This window comes from Amblyomma americanum, chromosome 1 (assembly GCF_052857255.1).
Source record: "Amblyomma americanum isolate KBUSLIRL-KWMA chromosome 1, ASM5285725v1, whole genome shotgun sequence".
Taxonomy (NCBI): Eukaryota; Metazoa; Arthropoda; class Arachnida; order Ixodida; family Ixodidae; genus Amblyomma; species Amblyomma americanum.
The window spans coordinates 28,817,277-28,831,815 of NC_135497.1; the positions used below are offsets into that span (position 1 = coordinate 28,817,277).

Below are 14,539 nucleotides of genomic sequence, written 5' to 3' on the forward strand. Positions count from 1 at the left end.
CACACTACTATTGTATAAAATATCCTGAGGTAAAATTATTGCGTGTGAAAGTACTGTCGGGGACAAAAGTCTCTGAACCAAGCGCTCCTCAAACGCAGCCGACGGCTGTAGTATTAGCCGGCGGCTGGAGCCCACACTTGTGAAGTTTAAATAAAAAAAATTCTTGCATGCATATGGTGAAACCGCGGATTGTTATTCGCGCCCCGGGCCGCCAGCTGCATTCAAACCCCTCCGACGAATGTATAGCTAGGATCTGTGTACATAAATCAGTCGGCAGTATTATTGCAACAGAAATTGATACAGATAAAAACTGATCTTTCCTCTTCGTGTGCTTTGTACGCTCAGGGTATTGAATGCCGGTCAGCTGGTTTTCTCTGATACGAGGATGATTCGGCAACAATTCGCTGCCACGTGTCTCCGCTTTTAGCGGATAAATATCGACTATCCTTCGCAAAAAGACAGCCACAAAAAAATGCGCAATCTCATTGGCGTGTCCTTGTGTGTGGCAAATATATTCAAGTCCGAGCTTTTCACAGAGCAGCCAATTTTTTTACGACGCGACCTGCTTTACGAAGCCTATTGTAGGACTTCACCTAACTGAGGTCTGTAAAATTTGGCGCCCAGCACTTTTTTTTTCTCCGTAGCTTTGCACCGATTCGCTTGGACTCCAAGCAAAGGCAAGCGAGACGATAAGAAGCCAAGCCAAAACAATTGAGAAAAGTTAGAACGTTATTGGAATAATGATTTCTTCCTCTCCGTCTTCCTCTGTCGAGGTAAGGAAACATTCCTCCCGAGGTGCAAACTACGACGATGAGGCTGATAAATTTTCTGGGTGAAATTAAGAGAACAGGAACGTGGTTTTGGAGACTTATGGGATAGACAATTGTCTTGTAGTTGACGCAGTCTTCCTGCTTATTAAAATAATAATACACATTTGTCAAGTCTCGAATTTTGAGATTAGGGCGGAGGGGAAGACGACGAAAAGAAGATACAAAAGGCGGCACGTCGACGCCCCTCCGTTTGCATTGAAGACTATTCTCCTACCCCTACTGGCCCGTTCCAAAAGGCTGAGAATGTGTAAGTGTGTCATCGAGACGAGTGCCTTTCTTTCCTTCCTGGTGCCACACGCACTGACGCACGCATGTTCGTAGACAGGACACACTGCGTCAATGAAGGTGGCCACTTTTCCCATGTAGCCCGAATCGGTGCCCGCATCGTGGAAGGCGTCTTCGAGTTTCTTCTGCTCTCGTACATTCGTGGTCAAGCGGAAACTGCGTTCCAGACATGTGAAGCTCTGGATGCGATCGAGTGGAGGGACTTGCTGCTCACACTTGGAGCGAGCGCTTCGACGTGCAGACGCTACCGCAACGCCAGTGTCCTCCATCCTCGCAACCTTCAGCTCGCCGTGCATAATCTACACGACGGGCCGAAAATGAGTCGTGGGTTCAATGTTACTGAGGTGAGTCAGAGTAAAATTAGTGTATGGCCCCTTGCAAGAAATATCAGGACTGCATCAGGGTTCACTCAAAATCTGTTTCTTATAGAAGTATTAGGAAGTAAAGTGCGTGTAATGCCTGTATTATAATAAGAGATAATTACATAAGAAACCAATTTCAATTCCACAGGTACGTATCTACCTTTTAAAGGAGATCTCCTATTCTAATTATGATTGTTCAGATGCAGTTTATTTTTGCTGGAACGGGAGACATAAAGCGCAGAGCCCCGATATGTATATCATGGCAATCTTCCAGTGGGTGATAGCGAATGATCATGGTCTCAACAATGTACTGTTTCTACGACCCCATCGTCGCTAAGGCTCTGCATATTTAAAAAAAAAGACCTTATCTCTATTGAGTCTTATCTTACGCTCACGCAGTTACGACGAGGAATCAAATTTTTTCCACTCATCACCACAAGTGATTTTTCAACTTGCTGGCAATGCTTTCTTTCACCTGTCATCCGTCTTTTCATAAGAAATTTACCTTTACGAGCACTGCATGCACATATAACGAAGAAGGAAACTCATATTTACATTCTGTGGGTACAGTCGCAGCAGGGTCTTGCCTTGATGAGCTGTGCTACTTTTTGAAGCGAAAAGCTTCACTAGGCTAGGTAAATCAGTCGTCGCATCGGCCGGAGAATGACCTTGAACGACCTTCAGCCCAGCCACGTTAGGCATGTATGTCCATATGAGGTGGAGTTTTGGTGTCGAACCCTTTACCTCTGACCTTGACCCACGGCTTTTGGCAATGAGTGACCTGTTGTTTGATCCTATGTGCCGATGTGAAGCCAAGCGATGACCTCCGATCGGGGTGTCGTAAGACCGTGTGATACCACGTCATAGCCACGTAGTAGTGAGGGTATATAGAACGGCTTTCGCGAGTGTGCAGCGGAGCTGCCATAGACGAGCCCCGGGCGCCTAGGAAGCGTCCTCGCTCTTCGCCGAATTCCAGGGTTAGCCAAGTTAAGCCACTGAAAATTCTTGCATGCAAATCAATCGCTCGTTTTCTGCTCCTAAGGTTGTCCGGAACCAGGTTCTGGTCAGCAGCTTATGCGCAGTGGCTGTTGCTGACATCACTGCGTGCCTGTCGGGCCTAGCGCCAGTTTTGATGTAGCCAGTGGTCTATGAGCTTTTCATCACAGCGGGTCTGTCGCTCCTTCCACTGCCCCGCAACACTGCTTCACGGCACCTTCTACTGACGACGAGCGTCAACATTTTCGAAGCAATCTGCCCGGTAGTATACTAAACGCGCAACTGCGTATGGCGAGTAGGCTTCAGCTGTAACGCTAGAAGCCTGTGACATGCATTCACTTTTATTATTGACCTTATTCTTCGTAAGCGTTTCCGCCGAAGGTCGCGCAGTGTGGGATCGGTTTCGGTACTTGGTGAACGTCGAACATATAGTATAAATAAACTGAAAACATTTCCATACATTTGGTTTATTGCAGTAGCTTTTATGCGACACTATTGGGTGTGAGCAACGACCGCTGAACAGCATAATCTACCTCACAGATCTCATGCTTACAGTAGGATCTGGGAAGCTAGGAACGTTATTCAAAATTTTGGTCATGGGGCCTAGTGAGCTCAACTTCTATTTGTTTATTTGGTCATACGGTGCCACATTTAGGTTCTCGCGAAGCTTCACACAGGAAATATACTTCAAAGCAAGACGACATATTGGTTGCATCAACGTTCATTCCATTGATATTGAGCCACACTGGTCAGTTTTTCAACCGTTGTCTTGCCCAAATTATACCGCACCGTGAACCAACCTTGCTTTGCCGTCTATCGCTCGGTGCTGCCTTTACAAAAGAATACATGTTTCGGATTTGGATGGCAGACAGCCCTGCTTGTGAAGGAAGTGGCTTTGAAGAAGCAATTGCAAATCTCTTTGGTCGGTGCTCTGCTTTGGCCACCAAAAGACGTACGCTGCGTTTTGCCAGCTGGGCAGCCTCGATCGTCGCCCTATAACAATGTATATTGTCCTCGGACCGTGGCCACTGCAATCGACTGCACTCAAGGCCTGCAAGACACTGTTTTGCTTCCTGAGAACGACTGACCTGAGGGACAAGTTGTAACTCTGCCCCTGGCCCCTTCCCTCTTTCCCATTGCAATCCCCGCATCCGTTTTCCCCAGTGCAGAGTACACCACCAGAACAACCTTCTGGTTAACATCTCTGACTTCCCTGTGCCTCTTTATTTCTTTCTTCCTCTCCTGAGACACATAGTGGTTGAAGAATATAGTTTGAGCCGGGAAAAGTGAAGCGCTGTCATCTACAAAAACATCACCTTTTAGGCCCTGCAGCTGGAACATGTATTCAAAAATGTTAGCAAAATACACGATTGTATTCAAGTCTGCTTATGAATGTCCTCTCTTTCTTCCTCTTTTTTCATTTTCGGAAATATAGTTACTTATATTTATTTAATATTGATTATTTTGTTTATTTTTATTTTGTGTTACTTTATTTCATTACTTATCTGTTGCTCAAGACCTGTTGCTTAATGAACTTTTACATTTTTGTTTCATTCACCACACAACTCAAGATTGTCCGTTCATGCGGACAACTTCAATCTACAAACTTTCGTCTACAACTTCCGTCCACGCCACTCATGAGCCAAGAAAGGCTTACGCCTTAAAATATTATTGCCGTCATGATATAAATTGAACTTCGCCTGTGAAGTGAAGAAACTTCGAGCGTCCTATAGCACTGCAAAAAGTCTAATCCAATGCTGCGTTGCTTTTCCTTAACTTTAATTAACAGGAAGGCAGCGAGAAATCATAACTGGAAGAAAAGCGACTGTTTTAGACTACCTTCTAACGAGTCATTTTTTCGCAGTGGGAATCCTTTAACACAACAAAAATGTCTTCATTGCAATGTACAAAGCTTTGTAATGTCTCTATTTTATATCAGGTGCTCTTAATGAGGAGTAGGCCGTGTGGTCCGGCGGTTGTTTTTGCAAGAGGAGCCGTATCCCTGGCCACATCCCTGGCACAGATGATCGAATACCACAGCACCATGGCGGAGTGTTTTTGGACATACGACCGACCTCTTTCTGGCGGTGGGTCTGTTGGCCGTCCCGGTTCTGGTCCTGAGGAAGTCGCTGCAGAGGTGCCGAAGCATGTAAGTTACCAATGAGCCCTTGGAGTTTTGTTGCCTGATGGCACTCGAATCATAATTGTGAGCTAGCTTTTCTGAATTGCGGTACAGACTAATATAAATAAAAGAGAGAGAGGCAGAGCAGCTCGATGCCGGTTTGCACTCGTACATAAATAGACTGCACTGCCAAAGCTCTTACTGCGACAAAACGATGCACTGTTCAGTTAGGGTATAATAATGTTGCTTTATGAAACTTAGTTTGGTATTCCTCTGCACTGTCAAGTTAGGATCCCTTATTATCATTTATTGAAAATTTGTTTGGTATTCATCTGCTTGGTCGATCACTCCTGCATTGCTCTCAATTCTTGGCGTTATTAAAATAAATACAATCCTTTATTTCAATCCTCTGGCAGCCATCAGTTGAAGAACTACGTACCTGGCTTTGTGGAAAACAGCATTAACCTTACCCGCAGCTCCCTGAATAAAACAATTGGGCGAATTAACGAATGGCCCGAAAAGGCAGTGGCAGTTCGTTCATCTTTACTGGCATACACTGATTTAGCGCTGCCTAAAGATATAGGCCAAGCAAAGCGGATTGACTGCTCAATTACTCCCTGACTAGCGTTATGTTCTCTAATTGCATATAGTGCACTTGTTTTTAGTGGAAGCCGGTTGCAAACCGCACCACACATTAAACGGATAGCAGAAGAAAATTTCAAGAAAATACGAAAAATTATTTTAGTAGAGGATACAGCACCTGCCAGAGGTGTCCGTAATCATTTCTTCACTTTTCCGAAGGAGGATGTAAGCTTTAGGGGAAAAAAAGGCTATGAAATTTTTTTCGAGCGCGGGCACGGAATTCCAAGAACATGGAACATGGGGAATTCCTTTCACGCCCCAGCACGCGCAATGAGCATTAAGAATAATTTTGAAAGAGTTTCACTTCACTTTTTTTGCAGTCACATGTTGCATGACGATGAAGTAGATGTATTTCTTTCTGTAAAACAAAATACAAAGCTGTAGCCTGAGAACTCTGTTATTCATGCGATGAAGCGTTAGAATAGAGAATAAACAGCCACCTAGGGGTCCCTGTTCATGTATTGATTTAGGGAATATGGCATGTGTCTAGGACTTTTTGACGCGACAAGATTAAATTCCCTGTTGAGCGGCAGATCCATTGTCGTCGTAAACGGAGGTGTAAGCGACAAATTCACAAGAAAATCCCCAGAGGTCTCTTTTTCACGTCATCAGAACCTTCCCTCTGTGGCATGTAGTATTTAAATTACTAACTGTTCTCGAGAGGCTGCTAAGAATGACGAGCCTCTGTCTCACAGGCACCACCTGTGGCGGTGTTTTTGAAACAGCCTCCTGCCGTGGTAGTGGTGCACCGCATAATCGTTTAACCGCCGCGCCAGTTCCTCAGGAGCAGTGTTAGTGCTCCCGGTCATGATGTAAGTGTAGTAGAAAATGACACGTTCCCCAAATACGGACAATAACACATCAGCGTTATCAAATCGCACCCTTAAAGGGGCCCTGAAACACATTTTCAGTGCATATTTTTGCCTGTTGGTTGCATAGAATGAGTTATAGTTATACTATTAGCATCAGTACTGCTGTGCATACTGTGGTTATTAATATTTTGATTAGCTCGCAAAAGCAAATTCGTGGCGCTGACGGTGTCACCATACACTGGCGGTTTTAGCAGCGGGTATGACATCACTTCGTGGGAGCTCGATGTCTGGACAAAGAGTAAATATACTGCAAATTGTGTTAATAACAAGATATACGTTTTTCAAGTTTTTGCCTTTTATATTACATTAACAAAACCAACTTGTTTGCCTTAGATAAAAGCACTGCAAACCAAGTAAAACAAAAATACACCACCAGAGGCTCTGGCTACATTTTGCATCGAAGGACTTTGCGCCTCTTTGTAAACATCGTACTACCTAGCACTCAACACTTATGGCTGCTCTCTATGTACCTGAGAGTGGCTTTGCGGAATCGATCCGATCGAGCCATTGAACTCTGCAAGCGTTCGTTTCGGTCCGAAGGAAGGAAGAGTTCGTTTCACATTTAGCAGACAGTGCGCATCGTCAGCTTGTGGAGGATCACCGGGTGGTTGCGCCAGATGGCGCCACGTTCCCGTCAACAGCGCGCGCTCCTTGCTCGCCGTGACCAACGAGCGCGTTAAGAGCGACGGGCGACGGTAGGCGGTAAGCAGTAGCGGTACGCGCTATGCTAAATGTGTCTGATATCTTGCGCAGGTTGTCACACCATCGCGGTATCTCGCGCTCGAGTTCGGATACATAAATAAGGGAACGTCACTGGTCAGTGTTCCCTTCTGCGCCGTCGACGGGACGATGAAGTATCGCTGGGTGAGCGGGGCGTTCACATGGTTGTTGCAATTATGCAAACGGTTTTGCCAGTCTTGGCATGAACGAGTTACATAGAACAGGCAACCATGAAGTGCAAACTTCCGCCACGTGCTCAGATAGGCTATTTTGATTGGTCGCACTAAGTGTCGTCATTAGGAGAGTGAAATGGGAATGGGAAGCTGCGCGAAAATAGAGTTTAGGGCAGCCTTTTTTTCTTCATTGAATAACTCCCCTTCTTATGCATCGATTCTCATAATTTTTTTTGAGCCAGCTTCTGTGCGACATAAAGAATCCACTTGAAGTGTAACCGGCATCCGTTCAAACAGTGTTTCGATGTCCCTTTAAGGCTGAGCATAAGTGTCCCCTCGAATTTTTTCGGCAGCACCACTAGGCGCATTTCCCGATTTTGAGGCACACGTATGTGCGTACTTGTCTGAAGCCTGCTTTGTAGCAGGTGGCCCAACTGCCCATCGGGTTGAGGGACACCTGCCTGCTATGTACTCCTGGGAGGCCTCAAACTCAGTGAATGCCTGAGTAAAGGTCTGCAAGGTAAATTCCATCATAGTAAAGTCATTCAATTCAGAGGCCTTTGGGTTAAATACCTTTAGGTCAAATGCCTTTAGGCAAAGGGTAGTTATAGCAGAAAGCCTTTAGGTCGAAGGCCTTTATGGTAAATGCCTTCCGGGAAAGGTCTTTAGGCTTTAGTTAAATCAACAGTGAATCAAGGTGTTTTCAATAACACTTCACTTTTGATATTCACAAACAAGAGAGGGAAAAGCCTCAGGGTGCTTGTCTCCCTGAGGCTTTCCCCTCCCTTGTTCACTTTCTGAATACAAGAGACATCTACCTAATCTCGCTCTACCATGAAATTAACTTTGTAAAATCATCCACTTTTTTTTTCCACCAGGTCAAGCTTTCATTGTGAGTATCAGCTGAAACGGAAAACACAACCTGCGGAGGCGCCGCACAGTGTCACTGCCAACACGGAGCCCTATACGCCCGTAGACGCAAAGGAGGCCGAATCTAGTCGTCAGAAAAGAAAACATGGTAAAAGGTAACTCGCAGCCTGTTTCTTCTTATCCTTAATCCTGGTGCTTCTAACTTGCCGATGGCGTTTTGCTTAAGCATCTTTCTTTTATAACCACGCTTGCTAGTACTACGTTACCGCAACTAAACTCGCAAGGGAAGCTAGAGTACAAGAAGGGCGCAGAACTAGCGATGCTTCTGAGGTTAAAAAACACATCTTCGTTTTCTAGAAAGCCTGGACGTTGTATGAAAAACATGCGTGTCATAAAGAGAGAAGCACACGTGACAGCGGATCACGCATCTCCTCACATCTTCGTGAAAGAATGAAACGTAGGCAAGTTTAACAGCGACCTGCATTGCAAGAGGCGTCTATTTTGCTAGCAATGTGGCGGTGGGGCGAGCGACTAGGCAGTCAGGACTGATTTTCCCAGCAGTATCTGAGCAATATTTGCGCTTTAGGATTTCGGGTTGACAGGACACAAAAGAAAAACATGTTAGCATGGGTGGCGGGATGGAAGCCCGCCGCCTATTGAACTGGCTGATCAAGGAATGATATTCTCTGCGGATTACGTATTGACTTCAGAATAACTTCAGTAGACGAGGTAATAATCTCAGTTTAATGGGGATCACGAAGTTTCTTCTGTGCAATTTTATCGGTGCGCTTGGCTCTACTGTGGAGAAATCCCGAGCCAACCCGTGCCCACAACGTTCACTTGTATAACACGTAAAAAAAAATTGCGGGTTCTTTATGGTGGTTAGACGCCCTAGAATTTCTTTTATTCACTTGTGCTCTGGCATTCGGATTTTTTATTTCCGGACAGAAGTTGTTCGGGTGGCAGTATTGGGTTAATGTACATATATGCGGAATTCGTCGTTCTATACTTACCATTCACAGACCGCGAGCCTGCTAGTCCTCTTACTGCTGCTGATGCAATGGTACAGCAGTTAAGCAATGCGCTATTTCCCTAAGATGGTAGCTGCTGCCGTTGGTGTGGCTTCTGAGACCAAAGCTGCCCTTTCCGAGGAACCTAGCGAGACGGATAATTAGATGAACTGCCACCCGCCTCATTGAGCAGCTTGTTCACAATCCGGTAAGTTGGTTGTTATGCTGTCAAAAGGTGACGTCACCTAGACGGCTCAGTGCTCGCCCACGTGGGCCAGTTAAAGGGGGACGCGGGTCTTTGAAACAGAAAAATAGCCACAAAATTGATTTTTTGAAAACGTCATTTTCAAAGTCTCCAGCTCGTTCTGCAAATTTCTCAGTTCTAAGTTCAGTATTTTGCCTGCAAGAACAATTTAATTGTCGCAGTTCACCAAACTTGAGCCGAAATCCGTGCCAAAATGGCAATTTTCACGCTTCGCGCAGCTCCTGTTCCAAGGAAGCTACTGCATCATCTTTATCTCAAATGAAAGAGAAGCTTTCTTTCTTTGAATTCCCGCCACCATGATCCACGCCTGTTCATTGGCCAAAGAAAAAAACGCGTCAAAAAAAGTTCCAATGCGCAGTCCTATTCGTTACTTTGTGCACGACGTGAGGTCGCTATCCGATTGGCTGAATCAGTCTCCTTCGCCTGAACGACGCGCTCGACCGCACTCGACGCGCGCAAGCGGGCGCCATTTTGTGCAAAATGAGTGCAAAAGGGTGGCCTTAAGCCTACGAGCATCACGGCGCTGGTGCAGAAGCTCGTCAAGGGCGTAAGCTGAGCAATTTCTTGAAGTGGCACGATCGCTGAGATGCGGGGAAGGCAAGCGATAGTTGTCACAGCCTCACGATTGACGGCTCCCAGACAATCCCGTTGAGCCCTGGATAAGTTTTGGAACTGCGCTTGGTAAATGAGGCCGGTTGCAAAACCGCTTTCACCAAATGTTGTGTGACATGGGAGCAAGCGCTGCCGGTTTTGGGAGCTACACCTCTGATTAAACCCAAAGTCTGAAACGCTTGCTTTTTTTTTTTTTGCTAGAGAAAGCCAGGCAATGCCCGTTCCGGAGTTATGTGTCGACAAAAGCAAAATTTTTAATGTCCAAGATTCTTGAAGCGGGGTTTCAGAAAGCTAGATATGGATTAGCGTCACAGCGAGTTTACGGCGTCCCCAGTTTTTGGCCACTGATGTGAACACAGTTTTGTTCACGGAAAGCTCTAGGCCGACAGACATAACATAATTGCCGGTACTATCTAAGGCTGACTGCAGGGCCGCCGCTTGAGTTAGCAGGTCATGGTGAGCGCTCCACTCCGTGATATCATCGGTGTACAGTAAGAACTTAACGTCAGGGACATCATTTAAGCGCCGTGCAAGGGGAATGAAGGCAATATTGAACAGCGTTGGTGACAGTAGCGCACCCTGGGGTACACCGCGAACAGAGACTCTTTTGTTTCCACGGTAGCCCTATTCCAAATGCTTCACGCAGTAGCCGTCTTGCGCGGATGCTCTCCGCAATCGCTGTGTTCTCATTCCTTGTTAACCCTCCTCCTCGGGGTTTCCGCGGTGACCCTTTTTCGATTGCTCATTCTTTGTCATCATCAGCCTGATTATACCCTCCGCAGGGCAGAGACCTCTGCCATGTCGTTCCAATTAACCCTCTCCTATGACAGCTGCGACCACCCTATGCCTGCAGACTTCCTATGTAACAATTCCTACATTCGAGGGGTATTTAGTACGCCACCCCTGTTTTGCAAAGAACGAAGCTATAACGTGTTGGTGTCTGCTGTCTATCAGGTCTGATTACGAATCTTGTATAAATGTGGTTTGCCTTGTAGTAAACCTCAGTTGAAATTCCGCGCTTTTTCCTGTGCTTTCTTCTCTTCGTCCCTCGTTGTTTGGCGCTGTTGCTATAAGCACTCAATTGTTAACCACCAAATAGCCCGCCTTTGCCTGCTACATGTGCTTTATTTGAACGCGCATTTGTAGTGGCTCTTCCGAAAGGCTTTCACCCTAAGATCTTTGTCGTAAACATCTTCACTGAAAAGGCCTTTCAGATATTAGTACTACTTAATAAGTAGTACTAATTAGTGAACACATATATTTATATAGTAGCCCGCGATGACAGACAAATGCTTTCCAATTCATAGTACATAAGCATTTCTTAGTGCCCTGCAAGTTTATTCTGTGCTGTTCTGTTGCAGGATCGGTATTAACACCTACATTCAGTCTTGCAAATCTGCGTGAAACGTGGCATTTGCTTTCCGCAACTAACAATAATATAAAATGTAGCGCTCTCACGGATTTACAAGCCCACCCTGCGTTCATTCCCCGAGTAAAGTAAACAAAGAAAGCAAAAAGTAGGCGGCCAGGAAGAATTTAGCAGACGTGGCACGATGTGCAAAGCGCAAAATGTTGTCGCCCGGAGAGAATGCGCACGTAAACTGCGATGGTACCATCTTGAGAATGCGAGAGTGCTTCTCAGAGCATTGAATGCTTTCCCATAGTTTCGCTCTTGTTGTAGCTTCCCCACAGCTCACTCTTGAAATTTGGCGTCTCTATGCGAAAATTTCACCACATTCACAACATTAATATTTACATTAGAAGTGCTTAAGTTTAAGATCGAATGGCAAAGGCCCTTTCATGGGTTTTATTTCGTTCTTACAGTGTTACCGCAAAATGCATCCTGTCCATGTTTCTTAATACGAAATTTATTCGCTTAGCTCGCCTTTCTGCTCTCTAGCCTTGCAATGTGAGTTCAGCGCAAAGTAATAATGTCGTGGGTTTAAGGATTAACCTGATTTTGGAAATATTTTACTCATTTTCTATGTACTAGGTCATTCGAGCCCAAGATATCAGAATCAACAGCGCTTGCCTCGAACACTCAAAACCTGAATGGACATTAAAAACAAGAGAGCCTGGAGATAACATGCCTTACAGAGACTTCGCCAGAAAAGAAGAATGAAGAAAGGCAAATCAATACCGACAAGTGTGTGAACACATCACCTCAGCAAACATCACCTTCCGAGCACGGAGGCAGAAAGTCTACGCGCACTAGGAGGCCCATCCAGCGCTCTGACCCAAGCACCTGCAGGAAACCTATTGTCTGCTTACCTCCTTCTACGCCGTTACTATTATTTGTCAATATCCAAGCTTTTTCATTTCATGTTCTGTTGTTTACAAAGGTATCCCATCTTCATATCATCATCATCAGCCTGACCACACGCCGTGAAGCGCAAAGGCCTTGTAAATTCTTCTCTAATTAACCCATTCTATGCCAGCTGCCGCCACCGTATCCCCGCAAACTTATTTTCTTCCGCCCACCAAACATTTTGCCGCCCACTGTTACGCTTGCCTTCTCTTCAAAACCGCGTGTCAATACATGCCTTGCCCAAGCCCATTTCTTCCTCTTAATACATACTAGGATGTCATTAACCCACATTTGTTCCCTCACCAACTCCGCCCGCTTCAGGTTTCCTAACGTTACAAAAACCCATTATTTTTCTATTCATAGTTCGCCGCGTTGACTTTAACATGAGCTGAACCTCTGAACCTCTTGCGTTAGCTTCCAGAAATATGCCCCCAAATGAAAACCGGTAAGATAAAGCTGTTGTATACCTTGCATTTAAGGGATGTTGGAAAATTTAAATTAATGATCTTAGAGAACCAGCCACATACGCTCCACCCCATTTTTGTTCTACTAGTTATTAAGGCGAAATCCTTTGAAGGCACATGCTCGTGGCCGCGACCGTAGCCGTCCGTCTGTGACTGTTCGTTTAGTTGGAACCAATAAATGAAAAGGAGAAAAATAATATTTGCTTCGTATACGAGAGGAAAAAATAACCCTAGAAAGAAATCTTCATGGCGGTAGAATAACAGGTAATTAATTATAGCCAAGAATGTCAAAATTGTGCCGACGTCGATATAGCCACGGGAAGAGTGGGACGTTACATCCACCGGAAGTCGTCAGAGCATAGTGAAATAACTCCGGAATTAATGAAGGTATGAGGGAAAGTATGGTTGCATCAGATAGAGGAGGGGAAGAATGACCCTAGATGCCAAGATTGATTACTGTAGAGTGATTGATTATAGTGAAAAATATCAATAAATTGTGTCGAAAGAACGGTGTTACGCCATGTCCACCCGAGGTCGTCACAGCACAGAGAAAAAAAACAATGGACGGAAAAACGCCGGATTTAGTAATTAGTAATTGATAAGTGATAACAATTGACAATTATAATTATAATGCACAGATGCTCCAACAGTAGCAGCCAAAGTCGCTCGGAAAGGCCATCGCCTCATGCAGTTTAGATTGTCACTGCCCCCCCCCCCAAATTTTCTTCTTTCTCATGACCCGGATCAGCGGTCACTACCTGCCATAAGCTGTTGAATCCCTTAGCACTTCCAGCACCTCGCTGGAACCTCTGTTCCCTTGCTCAAGACTTCTTTTCCTTTGCTCCGCTGTTGTACCTTACTTTGGTTTTCTGGATCTTATTTTGCCTGTCTTAACTCTTTGAATATGCATTCCACTTCATCTCCTGAGTGACTGACTCAGCAAGGCAATGTCATCAGTGAATCGCATATTATTTAAGTATGCGCCGTAAACTCTTAAGCCTCACAGTTCCCAATACAGGCCTCGGAGTACCACCTCTAAACTGGCGTTGAATAACAATGACGAAATTGTGTTTCCCTGCCTGGCACCCTGCTTTATTAGAATTTTATTGCTGACTTTATAGATGGCTCTGGTAGCTGTGCCGGCATTACAGTTACTTATCTTCCAGTATTTTCTCATCAGCATTTTCTACACCTTGATTGCAGAATGCCTGCATGACTTCTGAGGTTTTCACTGAATCAAATTATCTCTCGTAAACACTGAAAGTCATATCTATTATATAGCGATTAGTTATATTCTGCGCATTTCTGTATCACCTCATTGATATCGTAGATATGGTCTATTTTTGAGCATCCTTTACTAAAGACTGCCTTACTATATGGATGGTGGAAATCTAAGATTGCCCTGGCTGTATTAGCGTTTCCTTAGTAAATATCTTGTAGGCAACGGATAGTAAGCTGACTGGTCTGTAGTATTTCAACTCCTTGGCATCTCCATTCTTCTAAATTAAAATAATATCGCTGTTGATAGAAGAATCTGGTACGCTCGAGGTCATAGGGCATTGCGTTTACAGGGTACCTAGTTTCTGAAGCAAAAAATCGCGTCCGTCCTTTAACAGATCTGCTGTTACCTGCTCCTCACCAGCTGCTTTCCTTCTTGGTTTTGGTGCCAAGGCTTTCCTTATTTCCTCTTTCGTTATTGGCGGGTGGTCCCATTGCTGCGCTCCGCGTTCTCTCGCATTAACATTCTGATTACAATTACCGCTGTACACCATCATCATCACCATCATCAGCCTGAATACTCCGACTGCAGGGCAAAGGCCTCTCCCAGGTCCCTCCAACTCACGCTGTCCTTTGCCAGATGCACCCACCGTACGCCCGCAAACTTCTTAATCTCATCCACCCACCGAACTTCCTGCCGCCCCCTGCTACGCCTGCCTTCTTTTGGAATCCACTCCGCTATCCTTAACGACAAGCGGTTATCTTGCCTTCGCATTGCATGCCCTGCCCA

The 14,539-nt window shown here is 45.3% G+C and overlaps 1 long non-coding RNA gene across 1 annotated transcript; it reads left to right on the forward strand.

The window, feature by feature from the left end:
• The first annotated feature begins 1,267 nt into the window (after positions 1 to 1,267).
• Positions 1,268 to 12,579, forward strand: LOC144131782 (uncharacterized). Its single transcript, XR_013314713.1, has 4 exons — positions 1,268 to 1,459; positions 4,413 to 4,622; positions 7,881 to 8,027; positions 11,753 to 12,579. It is a non-coding gene; the product is annotated as an uncharacterized LOC144131782 (long non-coding RNA).
• Positions 12,580 to 14,539: the final 1,960 nt, after the last annotated feature.